Raw genomic sequence first — 17996 nt, 5'->3', positions numbered from 1 at the left:
AGAGTTTCAACAATTCAAGAAATGATATGTTATCCTAAGAATGAACTATCATTGGATGCACTAGGGAAAAGGTTGACAACATTTGAGTTAGATAACTATGATAACTATATTCCTAACTCTAGCAACCTTGAGTTTGCATTTCAAGCCAAGCTATCAATCAAGAAAAAAGCTACAAAATGTAAAAAGCAATCTAATAGTGAGGATGAAGATGGTTCTGATGAAGATCTTGAAGTCATTGAAGCATTACTTGCAAGAAGATTTCCCAAGGGCAAATGGGAGTACAAAGGAAAAAATCTTTTGATCTACTTTTCTTGTGAATAAGTTGGTCACATTGTTGCAAGATGTCCAAATAAAGAAGGAAAAGAAGAAAAGAAGAATGACAAGTACAAGGGAAAGAAGGACTTCAAAAGCTACAAGGACTACAAAGACAAAGGTAAGGAATCATGTTACATTGCTAGAGATTCTAATAGTAGTGAAGAAGATGATGAAATGGTCTGCATTGTTGTTAGGGATGAATCAAATGATAAGAATGATAAGATGGCACTTATTTCACATATTAGTAAGAATGATACATGGATTATTTATAGTGGTTGTTCTCACCATATGACTAGTGATAAATCTAAATTTGAGAACTTGGTACACTATGATGGTGGAAGTGTTATATTTGGCAATGATGAGCCATGTTATGTGAAAGGTAAAGGTTGTATTGCATTAACCAATGATCTCAAATGTGATCATGCTTATTGGGTTGAAGGACTAAAACATAATCTACATAGTGTGGCTCAATTGAATAACATTGGATTCAAGGTAGAATTCATGAATGGAAAGACCAATATGTTGGATGAGAAAGGAAATTTGGTTGGGACTAGCAAGAAAACAAAAGGTAATCTATTCTACCTAGATCTTAATGGAAGTTCATGTTTCATTTCTCAAGTAGAAGAAAGTTGGTTATGGCATAAGAGGTTATGTCTTGTGAATTTTGATAACTTGGTAACATAAGAAAGATGTTCAAAAGGTTTAGAGGCATTCCAATCCTAAAGAAACCTAACATGGGCATGTGCAAGAATTGTCAAATTGGTAAGATGGGAAAGACAAGTTTTAAAAAATATATATCATTTTGAAGAAGTGTTGGAGCTAGTTCATATAGACCTTTGTGGACCTATTGGCATAGAAAGATACATAGAAGATAAGCACTTTATTTTATTTGTTTATGATTATTCTAGAATGATGATAGTTACGTATTTGAAGGATAAATTAGAAGCTTTTCAAAATTTCAAATGGTATTTGGCTAGAGTGGAGAAAGAAATAGGAAAGAAACTAAAATGTTTAAGATCAAACAGAGGAGGAGAATTCACTTCTAATGAATTCAATGAATTCTACAATAAGAGAGGAATCAAAAGGCAAGTGTCTACACATAGTACACCTCAACAGAATGGTATTGATGAAAGAAGGAATAGATCAATCATGGATTGTGCAAGGACCCTGATGATAAAGAAGAATGTTGCCATCAAATACTGGAAGGAAGTAATCAACACTACAATTCATACCTTGAACTGAGTTCAGTTGATGAAGGATTCAAACCAAACATGTTACTTCAAAGTATTTGGTAGTAAATGTTATATTCTAAAGGAGTCTAGAAAAGTAAAATTTGATGTGAGAAGTGATGAAGGAATATTTATCGTATATTCCAATAAGAGAAAAGCATATAAATGTTTAAATCTATCTACTCATGCAGTTATAGAAAGTACACATGTGAAGATTGATGAGTTTGTAGAAAAGAGTGAAGAACAAAGCAATAAGGAACTTGAAGACTATTAAAACATTATTTACTATGAGCCTAGTACTATACCTAATATTCAAGCAAGTAAAAATCAGTAGCCTTCACCATTCGAGTCCCAAAATCTCTAATTCAACCTAAGTTGCACCAAGCATAACCTGAGTCATCAAAAGGACTTGAGTTGCAGTCAAAAGAACCTAACTTTTAGCAAGAGGAAATCAAGTCATAGTTTGATGGACCCAAGTCAAAGATAATGACACCCGAGCATGATTTTGAAGATCATGATAAACTTAGTGATTTCAAAAAGAATGAGCCCAAACTTGTTGGATGTGTTAGAAGGCATCATGCACCCTATAAAATCATAGGATATCAATCAGTTGGTACAATGATAAGGAACAAATTAAAAGGTAAATGTTTTCTTACTAAATTTGAACCTAGATCTATAAAAGATGCATTAGAGAATGAAAGTTGGATTGAAGCAATGAATGAAGAAATTGATTAGATAGAAAGGAATAAGACTTGGACTCTTGTTCCTAGACCCAAGGATAAGAATTTAATTAGCACAAAATGGGTATTTAGAAATAAGTTGACTAAGAATGGAGAAGTTTCAAGAAACAAGGCAAGGCTAGTTCACAAGGGTTATGCTCAAGAGGAAGGTATTGACTATGGAGAAACTTTTTCTCTTGTTACTAGACTAGAAGGTGTTAAAACACTCCTTGTATATGTAGCACACAAAGGATTCAAAGTGTAGCAAATGGATGTAAAATCAACATTCTTGAATGGAATCTTAGAAGAGGAAGTCTACATTGAGCAACTAGAAAGTTTTATTAATCCTAGCAAAAGGGACATGGTTTGTAGATTACACAAAGCTTTGTATGTTCTCAAATAAGCCCCTAGAGCATGGTATGAAAGGTTACACAATTATCTTATAAAGATTGGTTTCAAAGAACAAATGATTAAAATAGCCTATACATCAAAGAAGGACCAAATAAGATTGTATTGGCAAAAATCTTTGTGGATGATACATTGTTTACTAGAAATGATGATTTGTGCAAATCCTTTCTAGAAGAAATGAGTAAGGAATTTGAGATGTCAATGTTTTGAGAGATCAAATTTTTTGTTGGCTTGTATATTCAACAAAAGAATGATGGTATCTATATTACTCAATCAAAGTACATCAAGGAGATACTAAAGAAGTTTGGAATGGAGGATTCTAGACTAGTTGGATCACCTATGTATACTGGACATAAGATTTTCAAAGATGATGATTCAAAAGAGGTAGATCAAACTACATATAGATCAATGATTGGAAAACTTCAATATATGGTACATACAAGACTTGATATAGCATTAAAAGTGGGGATGGTGGCAAGATTCTTTGCTAATCCAAAAGAAAATCATATGATGGCAATAAAAAGAATCATGAGATATCTAAAGGGTACTAAAGATTATGGTTTGTGGTATAAGAAAGAAGGAAACTTTGAATTGAAAGCATTCACTAGTGTTAATTGAGTAGGAAGCATTGTTGATAGAAAGAGCACTAGTGGTGGAGAATTCTTTCATGGAAAGAGGCTAGTATCTTGTACAAGAAAGATGCAGAATTGTATCTCTGAGTCAACAGCAGAAGCAGAATATGTTGTTGCAATAGTTAATTGTTCAAGTATTGTTTGGTTCAAACACCTGTTGACAGGTATGAAGGAAGAGATCAATGATCCAATTTCTATTTCTTGTGACAACACTAGTGCAATTAACATTTCCAAGAATCTTGTAATGCATACCAAAACTAAGCACATTGCAATTAAGTATCATTTCTTAAGAGAATTGGTGCAAGATAAGGAGGTAAGATTGGAATATGTGAATATAAAAGAATAGATTGTAGATATATTCACTAAACCATTACCTAAGGATGTTTTATTGTATCTAAGAGGTAAGCTAGGAGTCATTCTCCTATCTAAAGCTCACTAATCAAATTTTAGTGATGCATCAACCAAGCATGTTGAAGATTAGTCAAGTTGATGTAGTATTGTAAAGGTAAGATTTTATATGAATCAGTATATAAGGTACATGGAAAGCCATTGAATATTATCTTTAGCATGAGATGTCAAAGACGGAGAGTTATATCATACATCCAAAAAAAAATTATGTCTAATAGAGAGAGTTTTCTATCATATATCAAAGATATTCTTTATATATGTTAGAGATGTCAAAGAGGGAGAATGAACTTAAGGGAGAGTTTGATATTGCAATCATTGCAATCAAAGATTGATGATAGAGGCAGTTCTCATGGATGAGAATTAGAATAAAACTAAGGATGTTAGAGTTCTATCATACATTAGAGAAACTTTATGTCTAATAGGGAGATTTTGTTGTTGTATATCAAATATATTCTCTATATATGTCAAAGATGTCAAAGAGGGAGAATGAACTAAAGGGAGAGTTTGATATTGCAGTCATTACAATCAAAGATTGATGATAGAGGGAATTCTCATATATGAGAATTAGAATGAAACTAAGGATATTATCCTTACTTTTATTTTACTCTAAAATTTCATTGTATTATGACATGTTGTGTTACCATCAATGACAAAGAGGAAGATTGTTGAAACTAAATGTTCAGTTGTATATTGTCTTTGATGTTACACAAAATGTCAAGTCTTTACCAATTAGTGTCTATCAAGCTTACTCAGGAAATGAAGATAGTTTCTAGTATCTATTGAGCATTCCAAAGACAATCAAGTTTGAAGATAGTATCTACTGAGTTCACTGGGGCACCAAAGTAATTTTGTTGGAAGATACTGTATGTCGAGTTCACTCAAGAACCAAAGAGAAATTGGAATGGAACTAGTGTTAATTGAGCTCACTTGGTTAACAAAGGGAATTCAGTTTAGGATGCAGTGTTATCCAAGTCCACACAGTTAACAAAGGAAGTGTGAGGAAAGTCATTTTTTAGTTAGTGTTGACCGAGCTAGGTTGGCTAACAAAGGATTTTCTTGAGTCAACATATTTAGTTTTATGAATTTATTTGTTAAGTCTAGTTGACTGAAGGGATGAATATTGAATATTTTTAAGTGTATTCAAGCCAACTTGACAAGAAAAAGGATAGAAGTATAAGGTCAAGTTGTGGGATTTAAAAAGAGAAGCATGGGATTAAAAGGATAAACCAAAGAAGCAAATTGGAAGGATAACAGAGTATCCTAAGTTGACCGAGATGCAAAATTTTATCTGATCAAAGAGGATCAAGTGTTCAAGCTAGAATAGAGATCTGAAATCAAAAATATAGTTGCATCAGCAATGATGTTGTATCATTGTTACTCTCTAATAATTCTAGCAATGTATCAAATCTCTCAGCAAAGTTAGCTTAACGATTATTTGCCAAATCCTCTAACAAGGTGGCATTTCTAGATTGAAGTGTCTAAAGACCTCTAACAAGGCCACTCCTAACAAGATGATTAAATACTTTAACAGGGTCATACCTAACAATGTGTTTTTTAACCTTTAAAAGGGTTGGCTCCTAACAGGGCTCACTTCAGAAGAGTGAAAAATAGTAACTAGTTGCAATTGGTGGCTTTTATCAAATTGGGTTTCCATGTTAGATCTTGGTGTCATATGTGTTCATGTTATTTTCTTTATGATTCTATGACTGAGTTAATTAAAGTAATCAAATAAAACATCATAAGAAGCATTTATTTTAGTCATTGTTGATTAGCAATAATTCTTAGTGCTTGTTGAGTGATTTAGTGCTAACCGAGTTACATCAGTATTTTTAGTTTTAGAAAATTTTGGTTTTAATTTGTATTGACATTCCCCTCTCAAATACTCCTCTTGTATTTCCAACAAGAATATCCTTATAAATAATTAACATCCATTCAATCGGCTTGCATAAACAAAATAAATAAATAAAATTATTTTGATGTAGGTTGGATTGAACTGAAACTAAGTCACTTGATTACCACTAAGTTCCTTGGTAACCAACCTAACTTAGTTTACACTAAACTCCTTTGGTGACTGACCTAGCTCAACTTCAACTAGATCACTGAACTTATCTTCTGCTTGGCTAATATAGGAGTCTTTTGAGCTCGGTTCCAACTGGTAGCACTCAATTATAGTATAACATTTATGTAACATCAATAAAAGTATACAATTATAAAATTGTTATCAATAATCTCCCTCTTTGACATTAATGTAAATACAACATGTCATAAGAAAAGAAAACTTTGGAGCAAATATCCTTATTTTTATTTTGATTCTTTAATCATGAAAACTCCCTATGAGATTCTTTGCCTGCCATCTTATTTTTAGACTCCATCAGATCAAGTTCTCCCTCTTTCTGATATGAAGATAACTTCCTCTAATTCTTCTCTAAATACATCAATATTTACCTTAAATAAGTATATGACATGATTCAATCTATCCTTTTTTCACATCACATGTCAAAGACTTGATACAATGTATTTATAATGTACCTGATGTATTGATTCATATGCAATGACCTCTAACTATTTTGCATCAACTAGATAGATCTTCAATATGGTTTGGTTGATGCATCACTAATCTATACTCTAGTGAGCATCGGATAGGGGAATGACACCTATCTTTCCTCTTAGATACAAAAATACATCCTTAGGTAAAGGTTTGGTAAACATGTTAGCAACCTGCTCATTTGTGTTCACATATTCCAATCTAACCTCTTTATCTTGAACTAATTTTCTTAGAAAATGATACTTGATTTCAATGTGTTTTGTCTTGGTGTTCATCACTATATTTTTGGATATGTTGATTGCACTTGTGTTATGACAACAGATAACTACTGGATGCTTGATTTCTTCCTTTATTCTTGACAACAGTTGCTTGAACTACATTATGTTGGAATAATTGACTATTGCTGCAACATATTCAACCTCTACTATAGACTGAGAGATGCAACTATGCTTCTTACTTACCCAAGATACTAAACTCTTTCCAAGAAATAATTCTCCTCTACTAGTGATCTTCCTATCATTAATGCTTCCAACCCAATCAACATCATTAAAGGATTTCAACTAGGAGTTCCCTCCTTTCTTGTACTATAGACCATAGTCTTGAATACCTTTTAGATATCTCATAATCCTTTTGATTTTCATAATATTATTTTCTCTGGGATTTATAGAGAACCTTGCAACTATACCAACTACTAATGCAATATCAAGTTTTGTGTGAACAATATACTAAATTTTTCCAATCATAGATCTATAGGTAGTCTAATTTACCTCTTTTGAATCATCATTCTTGGATAAATTATGTCCAATAGACATAGGTGTTCCAACTAGTTTGGAATCTTCCATTCCAAAGGTCTTCAATATCTCCTATGTCTGCAACTCGACTTCTAAGTAACACTCGGTTAGAACTATTTCTAACTTGGGTTGCACTAGTTGAAACTCGGGTTGCACTAGCTACAACTCAGTCTCCTCTATCTAAGACTTGGTTCGCATAGTCTGTGACTCAATTTCCTTTGTCTGAGATAGAAAACATGTAGTTTTAGTGAAGTCTAGGTAAAAAAAATTACCTTTTGTCTAATTGCCAGTTCCAACTAGGTTTCCTTTACCATCTAGAAGGTTGGCTTTCCCATTCATGAATTCTACCTTGTATCCAATGTTGTTCAATTATGCCACACTTAGAAGATTGTATCAGAATCCTTCAATCCAGTAGGCATCATAACATATGATTCCATCAGTCAATTCAATGTAGCCTTTTCCCTTCACATAACATGGTTCATTGTTTCTAAATTTGACACTTCCACCATCATAGTGCTCCAAGTGTTCAAACTTTGTTTTATTACTAGACATGTGATGAGAACAATCACTATCTATTATCCATGTGTCATTCTTGCTTACATGAGAAATAAGTGTCATCTTTTTATTGTCCTTATCATATGATTCATCTTTAATAGCAATCTATACCATTTCATCTTCATTATCACTGTCAAAATCTTTAGCAATATAAAAAGATTTCTTACCTTTGTCTTTGTATTCTTTGTAACTTTTAAAATATTTCTTGCCTTTGAACTCACTGGATTTTTTATCATCTTTACTTTCCTTTCTTGGACACCTTGCAACAATGTGACCAACTTCTTCATGAGAAAATCAAATCAATGGAATTTTGCCTTTATATTTACCTTTACCTTTTGGTAACCTCCTTGCAAGTAGGGTTTCAATAGCTTCAATATCATCATCAAATTCTTCATCTTCTTCACTGTCAGATTGTTTTCCTTTTGAGTTTCCTCCCTTTCTGCCAAGGGTTTGTTTACCTAGTAGGCATTATTACATATGATTCCATCAGTCAATTAAATGCAACCTTTTCTCTTCATATAACATGGTTCATTGTTTCCAAATTTAACACTTCCACCATCATAGTGCTCCAAGTATTCAAACTTAGTTTTATCACCAGTCATGTGATGAGAACAATCAATGTCTATTATCCATGCATCATTCTTGCTAATATAAGAAATAAGTGCCATGTTTTCATTATTCTCATTACCTAATTCATCTTTAATAGCAATTTATACCATTTCATCTTCATTTTCATTATTAGAATCTTTATCAATATAAAAATATGTCTTACCTTTGTTGTTGTAGTCTTTTTAGCTCTTGAAATCTTTCTTGCCTTTAAAATTGCTGAATTTTATGTCATCTTTGCTTTCCTTGTTTGGACACCTTGTAGCAACGTAACCAACTTCTTCACAAGAAAAAAAATCAATGAAATTTTGCCTTTATATTTACCTTTTCCTTTTGATAACCTCCTTGCAAGTAGGGCTTCAATGGCTTCAAGATCATCATCATATTCTTCATCTTCTTTACTATCAGATTGGTTTCCTTTTGATTTTCCTCCCTTTCTACCAAGGGTTAGTTTTTCTTTGAATAGTGATTCTATTTTGTGAGATTCGAGAAGATAGTTATCAAAGTTATCCAACTCAAATATTGTTAACCTTCCCACTAGTGTGTCCAAAGTTATATCATTTTTGGGATCACATCTCATCTCTTTAATAGTTGAAACTCTAATTGCATAAATAAGAAGAAGAGTTCTTAATAACTTGTTGACTATAATTGCATCTTCAATTTTTCCTCTTGAGGCTCTAATTGCACTCACACTTGCTCTGATTTTTTCACTATGTTTTGCAATATTTTCATCTTTTCTCATCTTCATTTGATCAAATTGACCTCTTAAACTTTCTACTTTTGCTCTCCTCACATTTTAATATCCTCCATAGATCTTTTTCAACTTGTTCCACATTTTATGAGTACTAGGACAATCTTTGACTTCATCAAATTCAGCATAATTGAGAGCAGAAGCAATGTCAATCATCATCATGTTGTGATTCTTCATTTCTACCATTTGATCCATAGTCAAAGGATCAAGAAGTGACACGTACTTGTTGTCTAGGAATTTTAGGCATGTATCTCCAATAGTTTCCAAATGTAGCTTCATGAGATCCTTCCATGCTTTGAAGTTATCTATGTTCAACTTAGGAATCTCTCTTCTATAAGACATCTTGATCTTTAGCTTAGGTCCTTGAAACATTGTCTACAAGCACCAACAGCTCTGATACGAATTATTGGCAATATAAGAGGAGAGGGGAGGGGTGAATCAGTTACTACTAAAAAAATTCCAAATCCCTTAGATGTCAATACAAACTTGCTTGAAAACTCACAATTTAGTTAGATCTAGATATTTATTGTAACTCAGGTAACAAAGAAATATGATATATTAATGTGTATTAATATTTAGTGACTTAGTTGCAAAAATATAAAGAAATAAGAAAATAACATGAACACATGAGACACCAAGATTTAACATGGAAATCCAATTTGGGAAAACCACTAATGCAACTAGTTAGACTAATGCATAAATGGCCTAGAGCTTTTCCCTTTATACATGTCTTAGCATTTAGTGTTGAATATTTTGTTTATGAGTTGATGAGTAATGATTAGTTGCAGTTAAGTCACATTGACCTCATTATTGATTTTGATTTTTTAAAATGAGATTCAAGATTTTCTCAATAATTCGATTGTAAATTTTAGGAACGTGAAGATCAAAAACTATGTCCAAACCATTAAACACTATATCCAAACCATTAAAAAATATAGTCTCAAATACACTTTAATTTTATAAAATATATCAATTTTTATATACAAATACATCATTTAAACATTAAGCAACAAAATTCAAAATAAAAATTCAAAATGAAAATTTAAAAAATTAAGAAATATTAATACTAAATTTTCACCAAAATAAAATAAAATATGATACCTATCCATAAAATAAAATAAAGAAATATCTTTAGATGTTACTAATGTTTTTAATTTCAATCTATTATTGTGTTGTAGGTAAAAATTAATAAACTTTTCTTATCAAGTGTGTGCAATAGAAAATAAAAGGAAGGTAGGATACTTCGAAAAGCACAATAAAGGTAAATACAATCTAATAAAATTAAAAAACAGAAAGTTATCTAACAAAAAAAATAATGCAAAAGTAGTTGTGCTTTTCACTCAAGAAAAAATACAAATGGGGAAAGGGGAGAAATTAGCTAATAATAGAAAATAAACAAAATATAAGTCTTTCGTTCTTATTTGAAGAGAATGAAAGATTATGTAAAAATGGGTGAAAATAATATATGGTCATAGAAGTCACAATGGTCTTCCATAGCTCTCAATAATTTTGGACCATTAATTTCTAACACCAAATGAATAGGTAAAGAGAGAGGGCAAATTAATACCTAGAGATGAAAGATAAAGGTCAGCATATCGACAAGCTCTCAGAGGTCATAGGTAATGCGAAAGAAGTGAAAAATCTGATGCATAAGATCCTTGTGTTGGAAGCCAAGAAGAAGGTGATGGACAAGGACATTAGCGGTATCCAGGGGAAGGTGTCTAAATTTGAAACTAGGCTTGGTAACATGGATAAATAACTCAGACAATTGGGGGATAACATGACCAGCTTCTTGAAAAAGAATGAGGTAGATAAAGGTCAGGTTTCTCCCCCGGGGGCAGACTCTCAAGGTCCTAGCAAGCATACTCGGGCCAATTCAAAGAAGATGGAGGAAACCACTAAGAAGGATGAGGTGAATGCTGCTGTTGAGACTATGCATTCTCTGGTGGACCAGGCTGTGCATCTAATTAATACTCCTTAGCTGGTCGGTTGTTGTTCCTTTGCTGGTCTTTTGCTATCTTTTCTAGCAATGTCGTTTGTGACCTCTTTTTGTTTTCTGAGGTCTATTTCATGTTGTTTGTTTGTTCTCTTTTCATGATACTTTCTTAATACTCTGTTGATGTAAGGTTTCGGGTCCTTTAAAACCTATTTTTACATAATCAAAACAAAATATAAGTCTTAATTCTTATTTGAGGAGAATGAAAGATTGTGTAAAAATGGGTGAAAATAATATATGGTCATAGAAGTCACAATGCTCTTCCATATCTCTCAATAATTTTGGACCATTAATTTCTAACACCAAATGAATAGGTAAAGAGAGAGGGCAAATTAATACCTAGAGATGAAAGATAAATATATAGAGAGGAGACATAAGGAAAGAATGAGAAAAGAATATATGCATACACACACACACACACACACATACACAAGCATAAACATATATACATACATGTATGTATGTATGTATGTATATATGTATATGTATCTATGTATGTATATGTGTGTGTATGTATATATGTATGTATGTATGTATGTAGGTATATATATATATATATATGTATGTATGTATGTATGTATGTATGTATGTATAGAGAGAGAGATTGCAAATAAAAGGGGGGGAGATAGGGATAAATACATATACATAGTAATATAGATGGAGTGAAGATAGAGGTAAAGATGAAGATAGAGTGAGAGAAAAAGAGAGACACAATAGATAGATAGATATAGTGAGAGAGGTAGAGGAAGAGAAGAGAGAGATACATATATAAATTGGGACACACACACGCATAGAGAGAGAGAGAGAGAGAGAGAGAGAGAGAGAGAGAGAGAGATACTTTAGAAATATATTTTCTAGTCATTCATTTGACCTCATTTACTTCATTAAAGTATGAAAAATGCAAAAAAATTCCCAATTTGGACTTTCACACCTCTTAGACATGCCCATTGCACACATAGGTGTTATTTTTATTCTTTACCTTTTGTATCTCACACAGTACCACTGTGTCCTAATTATCTCTTTCACTCTTATCAAGATTTTAAACTTAAGAAGATTGATGAAAATAGTAAACCCAAGATTGATCCTAGCTGTGTTCCTCTTCCTATACCACTAGTTCCTCCTTTGTAAATCTATCCACCTCCTTCTCTAGTTGACTCTCAACCTAATGTCATTCCTTCTATTTCTCTATCATAATGATAAAGGAACCTAATGTTGATTGATCCTACTCCACCCCAAGTATTTTTGAAAACCAAACACAATCGATGTGCTCATGATCATTGTAAGAAACATCAAGTTAAAGATAAATATCGCACTCATGATTCCTAAAATGCTTCATCATCTCATGCACCTCTATCTGCACTTCCCTTTAACCATTCCATGCCTAAAATTATGGAAGAAGTAAATTTGAATAATAATAAAATGGCTAGACATGATAATAATATTTGTATCTTGGATTCTATTATAATTAATTTAGATGAAGAATATACTCTTGAGGATGCTATTGATGTTAACAATGACATGCATGCTAGTGATTCTGATAATTTATATGAGACTATTGATGTTGATGATTTATCACAAATTATTTATTAATAATTATTAGTCACTCCTACTACAATACACATTGATCTAGCTTCACAACATGGTCCTTGTATGGAACTAGCTATTATTCCTTCTATTGTACTTGATGTTCCCCTCTTGTAGGTTTTTCACCTTCCCTAAACATTATGGACTTGATTGGCTCCTATTGTGTAGTATTCTCTATGTGTTTTCCTATTTGTAATATACTTCCTTCATGATATGTTTCTTGTTATATGTTTAGGGTAGATTTCTTTAAATAATCATTGTTTCTCCATTAACATGAGGTGATAAATGAATCGGACATGTTTTTCTCATTCTTCTATTTGTACATCTCTTCTTTTATAGGTGGTTACATTTTTTTGTACATGTTTCATTATTCATAAATGTGCCTTTTTGTAGTTCACTTGGGATGTTGTGATATGGTAGTACCAAATCAATTTTGGTCTCTATGATTCTAGTTTAAAAAGACTCTTCCTCTTACATACCTTTCCTCCATTATGTTGTAGTTCTACTTTCTTTGGGGAAAGATGAGATTCCATATTTGACAAAATATGTCATCATAAGATCATATTGACCCCAGAGTTGATAGATCCCTCTTGTGCTCATTTTTTCATCTTCTTATTTCCCTTAATGTTGTAGAGAAAAACTATGTTTTAATTTATCTTCAAATTTGACCTTATTTGGGTGTTTAGTTTACTCTTGTTAGTTTCAATGTGAAGCGTAAGATTGTGAAAGATATTGGGGCAGTTTTTCGAATGGATGAAGATAGTAGGTTAAATGGGGATGAAATATTTATTGTAACAAAAAGTTAATCTAAATCATCTAGATATGTTTACTTTGCCCAATGTTGTGTCTAGGTCTATTATAACTACAAATTGAATCGAATTCTAGGACTTCCACCAACCAATCCAATTTAATTTATTAATTTAATCTAACTAAAGTTATGAAATCACAATCTAACTGAAATCATGAAATCAACAATAAAATGTTTATTCTAATAACCATAAATATATTTTTATTTGAAACCATAAGTATATTTAACATAATCACATCTTAAAATTGTAAATAAACTCACACATCCAATATTTTTGATAATAACTATATATATATATATATATATATATATATATATATATATATATATATATATATATATAGTTATTATCAAAAATATTGGATGTGTGAGTTTATTTACAATTTTAAGATGTGATTATATATTCAAACCTCTATTTAGATCACATAATCTAATTACACTTGACCATTACTTGATTAATTTACTCCAATATTCTAAATACTCACACCTCTAAATATTCAAACTTATGAGAATCATACCCTTAATGTTATGAAATATTTAACAATAATGGAAATAGGCAAGGCACAATTTGTGACAAGAAGTCAAATTGATATAGGAACTCTAACAAATAATGAAGAATGCTATAGGAAGTTTGTTTTGGTAGATGATACTCAATAAATGAAGTATGATAGGAAGTTTGGTTTAAGAGTGATAGATATGCTAGCAGAATGTGGAAAGAGATTCAAATTGTGTGCGGATAAGAATCAAGGACGAGTGACACAGTGAAATAGATTATGAGCGAGATGACAATAGTTTTAACAATTGAGGGAAAATGTAATTCTTTGAATAAAACTCAATTATCTACATTCCACTAAAGATATACTTAAATGATTCTACAAATTCTATTCCTGTCAAAAATATAAATGAAATGGTCAACATTCATATACTTTTAGTTTCTCTATTTTTGCAATCAAAAATTACTTAATGAAATAGATCAATCAAATAACAATCACATAAACACAAAATAAAATAACACCACTAATTTAACAATCTCACCAAGTTTCTTGAGAGGGGGCCTTTCCTCTAGTTTATGAGGTGAGGAAAAAGTTAATGCATAGCTACTACAAGAAATTCAACTCACCCAATTGATGCATAAGAATGATCAATTTTTGCAATCAAAAATTACTTAATGAAATAGATCAATCAAATAACAATCATAAACACAAAATAAAATAACACCACTAATTTAACAATCTCACCAAGTTTCTTGAGAGGGGGCCTTTCCTCTAGTTTATGAGGTGAGGAAAAAGTTAATGCATAGCTACTACAAGAAATTCAACTCACAAAAATAGAATAAGACTGATTCTAATAGATCTTATATTATATCATATCCTTTTCTTATGATTACACACTTGCTTATTTAGCTTCAAAATATCTAACTAATTAATAACTAAGTTTTTATGGTCGATGACCTTCATACTAAAGTTAGGTAAGTTCATTTTCATCTTGGCTACAAGCCGCGAATGTTTAACCATAAAAATATCATAACAATATTAACATAAAGTTTTGGCTACTAGCCATGTTTTCAAAACAATATTTACTAATGTGATAATATCCACTATTCATGTTGAATATCTTCTTTTTATGAGTGCTTAGCTAGTGTCTTGTCCATCCTTATCCCTATTATTGTAGCATAGCCAATCAATTTATTGTTATTTTCTGCACTTATTATTGTTTCTTTGGGAAATGCCTTCTACCCTAAAACTTAATTAAATGTACTATATTTCTTTAATAATTAATGCCATGAAAGAGATTAGGAAAGACCATGATAAAAATGGATAAGAAATATACAAAAAGAAGCATAATTATACACCCATTATTCCCCCTAACTGAAGGACTTTGCATGTCATCATGCAAACTCAATGGATAATCAAAATCTATGAACTGGGCAAGTAGATTTCTGGGAGTCAATGTGATCTCCACAACTTCTCTTTTTTTAGTGGTAGCTTTACTTTTTTTAGAAAGTACTTGCACTTGTTGCTTCATTTGTTAATCAGATTGTTGAAGCTTATTAATCTATAGAACTAGAAGATAGGTAAGAATGCATAACTGAGAGAGCCACAAATCTCATAAAACTATGTAAATCAATCTAATCTACCATAAGATAAACTTTAAATGAAATAGATTAAACACAAGAAACTCCTTTCAAGTTTAGCTCATACCTTCTTCTTTCTTCTCAAAGATTTGAAGTTGATGTAGCTCTTGATTTTGACAAGATGTACCTACAAAATGATAGCAAGATGATAATGATATGATGATGAAAAAATGACAAGCTAATAAGATTGTGAGAATACTAGGAGAATGTGGTTAGCCAAAACAAGTGCACAATGGCTCAATTTATTGGATTTTGAAGGCAAATGCAAGAATTGGCAAGAAAGAATGCAAATTGGAAAGCATCATAGTTAGGTGTGAAACTTGGAAATTTCTCATGAATAAGGGGTGAAATTTGGAAATTTATGACACAACATGAAAAATTGTAAGAAATTTTCATAGAAATATGCAAGAAGGTGAAGAAGAAAGTGTAAGAGAAATTCATAAAAAGTGTAAGAAGATGTAAGCTAAAAAGTAGGAAGGTGTAAGAGTTAGGAATTTGATTTTAAAGACTCATAATTCCCTTTAAAATGGAAATATAGAAGTTAGGAAATAGGAATATGAAATTAGGAAATAGGAAATTAGAAATTAGAGAATTGAGGAATTAGAAATTCCCATAATTCATGAAAATGCAATCAATTAAGTAATAAAGATTAATTAATTTAGAAAGGTTGGTAAAAAGGAATAATTAATAAGGGTGGGAGAGTTATTAAATGATTAAGGCATAGGAGTATATTATGGGTTGTCTAATCTTATAGGAAAAAATAACAAATTGATTGGCTGAAATGATGAAATAAATGCAAGATAATCCTATTGAAGGATCGTGGTAAAAATGTCAATAAATGCAATGACATTGGAAAGGATCAAGGACATGATCAAATTGATGAAATAAATGATTCCAATTTGATTAACATGAAATGATGACCTATTAAGGACATGTTGGTCTGGTTTTTCACCTTATTGAAATCCTCAAATTTCATTATGAAAATCCATTTTATCCAATCTAAGCAACTAGGTTTGCAATTCTCATGGTTAGTTGTGCCCTAAAAAGTCCCTAATTGTTGTGCCCTATTGTCTCATATTTCCCTAGGTATTTTGAAAATTTTAATGGGCCACACCTTTAGTTAAGGTGGGAGATTCGAAAAAGCTCTAGATATTACTGAAAATGCTTTGAAAAACCTAATACCTTTCAAATTTTATTCTATAAGCTTTTTCTTTGTTATTTTTGAAAACTTTTTGCTAATTTACATCTTTACCCTAGCTCGTAACATTTTAAAACCTCAGGTTTGATCATGGTTGCCCCTTGTTCTGCATAAGATACCTTTTAACTCAAAATGGTGAAATTATAATGATAACCCTTGATCTTCCTCAAGATTGAGGGTTGTCATTATGTCACTATGAAAAGGTGTTGTTTTTTTAACTAAAGTGACATCTATCATGCAAGACCAAAGAAGATACATATCAGGTGCATCTTCTCAACTATCAGATCCTTGCATAATCTATGGTTATCACTATGTTGCCATTAATAATTGTGTGATTCTTAAGTAAGGCGACATAATGACAATGTGACACCTTCCAATAAGATCCAACCATTGTTAAGACACCTAAAATCAAAAGCATCATAGATCAGATAAGAGATATATGACTATCGCTATGTCGCTAACAAGAGTTGCAAGAATTTTAGACTTGTGACATAACGAAAACATGCCACATGCAATAGGTGGGACCAATTCATTTGAGCCAAATGCAATAATAATAAAGGGTGATGTAAGTTGTTGATTCAAAGATAGATCTGTAGTTGTCATTATGTCACTAAACTCCTTCCATGCCAAAAATTTATCTCTGTTAAGCTTGGGAATCTCCCTTCTATGTGACATCCCGATCTATAGCTTAGGTCCTTAAAACCTTTTCCTACAAGTACCAACTACTTTGATACCAATTGTTGGAAATATAAGAGTGTAACTAAGAGGAGAGGGGTGAATTAGTTACCACAAAAATAATTCCTTGTCCCTTAGATGTCAATACAAACTTTCATTGATCATGCAATACTGACTAGCTTGGTTAACATTAGAATTTTATTGTCAATCGGTTAACAAATCAATCTTTAAGATGTTAATTTGATTAATCCTTTAGTAACTTAGTTGTAGAAATATAAAGCATAAGAAAATAACATGAACAAATAATTTTCACTGTTCTGAAGTGAGCCATATTAGGAGCCAACCCACAAAAGATTACAAAACATACTCTTAAGTATGACCCTATTAGAGGATTACATTACCTTGTTAGGAGTTTCCTTGTTAGAGGTCTTTAAACACTTCAATATTGAAATATCACCTTGTTAGAGGATTTACAAAATGATTGTTAAGTCAACTCTATTAAAATATTTCTTTACTACTACAATAATTAGAAGGCAACAACAATTTGACCTAATTGATGAAGTAACTTCCTTAACAAATTTAGATCTCTATTCTAGCTTAATGTCTAGATTCTTCTTGGTTAGATATTATTTTCAACCTATA

The sequence above is a fragment of the Cupressus sempervirens genome, chromosome 4 (genome assembly GCF_028749045.1).
Source record: "Cupressus sempervirens isolate cs-2001-9-10 chromosome 4, ASM2874904v1, whole genome shotgun sequence".
Taxonomy (NCBI): domain Eukaryota; kingdom Viridiplantae; phylum Streptophyta; class Pinopsida; order Cupressales; family Cupressaceae; genus Cupressus; species Cupressus sempervirens.
Note: the sequence above shows the minus strand (reverse complement) of the source record.